Here is a 6,000-nt window from a genome sequence, read left to right as displayed (position 1 = left end):
TATTTATGTCCTCCAGACTTTTTGAGGCCTTTTTTGGGGGTTGTTTGTCTGGTTCTTTGCTGGGAGTGAGGGAATGTGATAAAAATAGAGAGAAGTCCCGGGCTTTGAGTTTGCTCCTTTGAAACTTGGGAGTGAAAGTTAACACAAGGCTTGGGAAATTGGGATTCCCGGAGCAGGATGGGTGCCATGTCCCCGTGTCATGTGCTGGACCGGGACGGCAACCAAGCGCACACGCATATGCATGCACAACAACGCACGCACCCACGCGTGCCAGAGACCATCAGGGCAAGAAGATGAGGCAGCCGAACTGAACCTCTTCCCAGGTGGGTGACCAGCTCTGCTCCCACAGGGAGATATTTTGACTAGCTGGACGCAGTCAGAAGCACAGGGCTGACTTCAAAATACTGATTAGTTAAAATATGTAAGACACTGCCTCTGGCTTAAACTCAGGCTCAAGGGGCTAGAAATGGTTGTGAAATGAAGAGTGGAGGCCCAGGCTTCCTCTCTTGACTTTAGGACCTAGGGCTTTAATTGAAATATTAACTGTGATTTTTGCTTGGGTCAGTCACCTTACGTGGATCATGTCCAGCCCTCATAACCTGGATGTCCTTCTATGAATTCGGTGGGAATTTTGCCAAGCCCAGATTTTGTTTCACCGATACCTCTGCAGGCTTGTGCCCAAAGCTGCTCGCTGCAGCATCTGAGTGCCTTCCAGCCGCCAGCAGAGCCAGGTGGTCAGCATCTGCTAGGTGTTTGCCTTGTTATCCTCTCCTCCCAGGCAAGATGAACAGCCACTTGTGTTGCTTTGTCTCCATTAATTTGAGAATGTGTTGTTTTGTGCTCCTGCAGTAAGCGAAATGTCCTCTGCACGCCATGGGGAGGTTTCTGATGGCTCCTGGAGGAGCTCGTTCCCCTTCTAGAACGACACCCCTGAGAAAGCAGCACTAATGCACAGCTGAGCTCTGCCCTTCTTGCAGAAAACATCATTGGCAACCAATTTAGCTTGTTACCAGATTGCTCAGCTGGCCTGGAGCCTGACCATGGGGTGTTTCAAAGATAAAGACTGTGACCCTGAATACCCATGGGAAGAAAGCACAGAGAGGGGCGGACAGGTCTGGCATGATTGAAGACATGAGCTCAAATGTCCTTTGCTCCTTGGGGTGTACAAATGGATAAGCTGGGCTTGGGTCTTTCATGTGACTGCAATTCAGCCATGAGCAATCAAAAAGTATGCCTGAGGCCAGGTCACCATGGGGCCAGGCCATTTCCCAGCTTGGGACAATGGGAACTGCTTGTCTTCCAGTTTCCACCTGGAAATCTTATCTTGGCAGATTTGGAGCATTTTTATCTGCACAACCATAATCTTCAGTATTTGTGATGTTTGGTATTAGTGGTGAGAACTCATTTTTCATCAAGGGCTGCTGTATGTCCAAAAATCCTGGACAGGCCTTGAGACTGTGAGTGGTCGCTGTAAAGCAGGTATGCTCAGGCTACATAGCACATACAGAGATGAAGTTTGATGCTGCCATCAGCTCGGCTTTTGAGGAGCTCTGGATAGAGAGACTGGTGATAGAGCTGCTCTGCACGTGCACCCTCTGTTCACGCCGTTTGAGATATGTTGTATCCATTCCATGTCGGCCACTTGGTGCACATGCTCTGTAGATATCCACAAACAGAAAGCATCTCAGTTCCTTGGTTTTACCTTCAGACAGCTGTTCTTCACCCAGTAACTGATCTTACCCCCAACATTGACCACCCTGGTGGTAGAAACGTTGGCAGGAGTCGTGAGCAGGTCAGATGCTGGCAGTAGGTTGAGCGCATCCTCTGGAAGCACTGAAATACTTTAGAGAAAAACAAACAAAACCAAAAATGTACTGGGCCATGTAAGCTGCTTTGACATGGCTGCGCAGGGAAAGAAGATTTCTCTCTTGCCATGGCAGGAAGCAGCCACGATGCAGTCAGTTGTATCACTTGGCACATCTGGAGAGAGCCCTTGGAAGGCAAATTTGGGGCATGCCTTTGGGCCTAAACTCCTTGGGACCTCGTCCTTCATGCAGAGCTCCGCTGATCGTAATGCATCTCTTCTTGCTCCGTTATAGCCCAGCTTTGCAGAGCTGTAATTCAACCACTGCTATTATGGTCTGCTGACTGTTGCCTATAGCATATTTCCTCCTGGAACTTGCAGCACAGCCCTGTTGTCATTACTCTTGAATGTCCTTTAAGCAGAACTGTTCACACCTCTTGATTCAATTCTCTAAGAGTCTCTTAGCATTCCCATCGCTTATCTAAACATATCGTATTTCAAAGTTTATTTTGTGGTCATAAAAATTTGCTGTTGGCACTGAAAATAAAACTGTCTGCTGGATCTAAGCCTAGTAACAAATGTGTTGGATTGGGTTAGGCTGGAGGAAAAGGGGCTTTAAGCGTTTATGAGAAATAGGCCTCAAAACTGGAATGTTTTAATCTGCTCTCAGACATATTGGTTCAGACAAAACAAACTGAACTTACAGCATTCTGCCTTTGCTTGGGTAGCTGGTAGGGGCCATGTAATGCCAGGCTGGATCTCCACGTAACCTCTAATGAAGACACTTGAGGCACTGGCTGGAAGTCAATATCTGTTCAAGTCCACAAAAGGGGGAATGCCAAAGGCAAAAGGACACCGGCCCTGTCCAGCCCCATCCAGCAATCCTTGGACAGAATGGTTTGTTGGCCTCAGAAAACCTTCCCGATCTGGGCTGGAAACTCTCCAAACTTTTCATAGCGTGTAGGCTGATGATAGGAGAAAGGAGAGAATTTGAGAGTGGGTTGAACAGAAAAGCAGGATGCCAGGTATGGACATAACTCATAGCTGGTGGAGATGGTCTAAACAGGCAGTTGTGCATGCTGTACAAGAGGGACTGGAGAGGAGGAGGTGTCCTGGGACAACATTCCTCAAAGACAAATGCAGAACTGTGGTGACAGCCCCCATGTGTGTCGTGGAAAGTTCCCAGCAGGACCGTGCAAAGAAAGTCACACCGAGTGGGTGGGTGGTACAGCAGAAGTTGTTTCTGCAGTGTTTTTGTTGTTTGCAGTGCAGTTTGTGGCTCTGGTTAAAGGAGAGCTAAGGGATTGTTTCAAAACAGCCGCTGGCAGGAGGTGACCGGGAACCGCTCAGCCCTGCCTGGGTACAGCGTGGGATGGACAGCCTGGGCTTCAGTAATGAGGATGTGCCAGGTGGAGAGGCTGCAGTCTTGGAAAGACTGGAAGGTGCCTCCACAGAGCTCACTCCAGGCAGTACAGACAGGACCAGAGAGATGGTCTTAGGAGGGGTGAAGAGTTGTATTGCGAGGGTGTGAGAGCAAGCAGTGTGAAAAGCCTTGTTGTCTCACCATGTGGCACAGCAATAGCATCTCCAAGAGGATATGTCTGGTGGATGTGAGGACTCTGAGGCTGATGCTAGGAGAAAATGAATCTCCATAGGCACAAAACCCAGGTTGCTGGAGACCCGTGTGTGTGTTCAACACCACTGCATGCAGCACCAACGTGGTCTTTATGAAGCCACTGCACAAACACTGCTGGTGCCTGCAAGGAGGGTTATGGATGATGGGTGATGGGATGGGTTATGGGTGATATATTTCAGGGGTGACTGGTGCAGAAGCAGCAGCTCTGGCCCTTGGGATGTGTCTATTGGATGACATACAACTGGTCATCAGGCTGGAGACAGTATAGGGTGGACGGCTGTCAGGGAGATGCCAGGCTGGAGACTCTACATCTATCAATCTAGAAGCACAGAGGAGGACCCAAAAGCAAAATTTGAGAGATCTCAGATCCTGACCTTGGCATCTGCCACGGTGTCAACAAGTAAAAGCATTTTACTGGATGGCATCTTGCTGTTTTTCCAGGAAAAACATCACTGAGCCTGCTAGACATCAGAGCCTATCTCCTGTTTGATCAGCGCTGCTCAGTCACAACGCTCTGCGCTGTTGTCTCTTTAAAACAAGAACAGCCATTATATAAACATCAGTATGGGCTTAGAAGCACTGAGCAATTTTGCTCGGTGCTTGTAGGAGGCTGCTGGCGCCCGCGGGGACTGAGCGCTTCGTTCCTAGCGGGGCGTGGGGTGGGGTGGACAATTGCCACACAAGGAGACGGCAGCCCTGAGCCAGGGCGAACATTTGGTTTTGTTTATGAGTAGAAAATATGAGCTGCAGAAATAAAGAAAGAGCTATCCCAGAAACCAGGAGGATGGGAAGGAGTCTTCAGCTGGGGAAGTTTCCTTTTGGGAAAATCAAGCACCAGAGAGCCTGGATGGGAAGCCCATGTCTCCATCCTCTGCTACGGGCAGCGTGTCTCCTGTGTGTGGCCTTCTGAGCTCTTTGGTGTGAAGGTTGCATTACCAGTGAGCTTAAAACGCCAAGTCTTGGCACTTTAAACTGCTCTGGGCCTGGAGGGGTATTTAAGGAAGAAAATAAAGTGTGTCTGACCTCTTGTCCATCACAGAGTCATTTAAGAAGGTGGGAGGTGAAGTGAGAGAGCCCGGGAGCAGCCGCGAGAACAGCCACCCACAGCGGCATGGCTGCCTGCCTTTGCTGGCACGTGGGCGCTGGAGCTCCCGTTGGTCTTTCTCACTGACGAGCCCCAGCTGAGGCCTGAGCCCAGCTTAAAGGCTTTACCCTGATGCTGGCAGGGATTTGTGCTCGGTATGCTCTGCCACCAGGAATTTCCTCCTGTTTGTCTGGACTGCAGCGTCTCTTGTGCTATGAAGGATCCCATGTAGTCCACGTCATGCAGAACAGTGGTGAACTCCTGGAGCTGAAGGAGTATGCAGAACAAATGAAGAGCAATATCCTGCAACGCGAGTGTAAGTTCATCAGCTGTGTGGTTTGCAGAGGCCTTGCTGCACCCCTTCGTATAGGCCCTCGTTTTGCAGATGGGGGAATTGCGAGTGGTTACAGCACAAGCCTGGGGAGCTGGAGATTGCGGGCTTTGGCAAATGCTTCTTAAGTGATCACGAACTAACTGCTCTGTCTCCTGCTGGTGTTTCTGTGATCCGCGAGACGAGGGCTCGTGTTTGAACTGGGACCTGGCCAGGCTGGCGTAAGCGATGTCTGGGTAGCACGTTGCCATTCCCAGATGGAGGTACTGTTAATATGAGCTTATTCTCCAGTACAGCACATGCATTATGCAGAGTGCATACATATGCACATAGTTGAACATGGAGAAGCTTTCCCCTTCTGCTCATAACTCTGTCAGCTCCTTGGATTTTGGGCCCAGAGCTGATGGATGTTTTTCTCAGCCTGGAGTTGAGCTGTTCTGAGAAGCCTGAGCAAAGCTGATTTGTCTGTTTTATGGCAACAAAGCAAGAAAGGCAAGAGAAAGTTCACAAAATGGGCTGAAAGGCTGTAGTACCTTGTAGGGAGGTGGAAGAAGCTCCAGGTATGGCAAGGTGATGGACCTTATACCACAAATGTTTCTTTTGGTGGCTTGCAAAAAATGAACACTGATTTCTTCTAGTTATATAGGGTAAAGTGGGAACGAGGATTTGCAAGATCTGTTAACGTTCTGCAGAGATTTGCATTTCTGGGAAACTTGGCAGGAAGAAAACATAGCACCAGTGTGAAGGAGCTGGATGAAAAGGAAAGAAACCTCCAGAAAAGGTTTTCTCAGAGCAACAAAAGACAGGGTGTAGGACCTTCTCCTTCTTTTATCAAAGTACACGTTAATCTGGACACATGCTTGGTAGCATGAAAGCCAGGATGATGTGAATTCCAGGCCAGGTTCAGATCATGCTCTTGGCAGGCAAACGCTGCCAGTGCTGCAGGAAGGTAGCAGGGGCACCATTTGCCAAGCTGTAGATCAGGTTCTCTACAATTTCTCAAGGCAGTATCTGGGTGAGATGTAGCCACTACTAAACCCCTTTGTTCCTCACTCGTTCCCAGAGGAATCAGCAGTGTGTAGAAGACAATTCTCTATCAGCTGGGGCTAAGACAGGGCTCTTACACCAAGGATGCTTTCCAGCTA

The sequence above is a fragment of the Rhea pennata genome, chromosome 5, assembly GCF_028389875.1.
Source record: "Rhea pennata isolate bPtePen1 chromosome 5, bPtePen1.pri, whole genome shotgun sequence".
Taxonomy (NCBI): Eukaryota; Metazoa; Chordata; class Aves; order Rheiformes; family Rheidae; genus Rhea; species Rhea pennata.
This window is presented reverse-complemented; position numbering follows the sequence as displayed.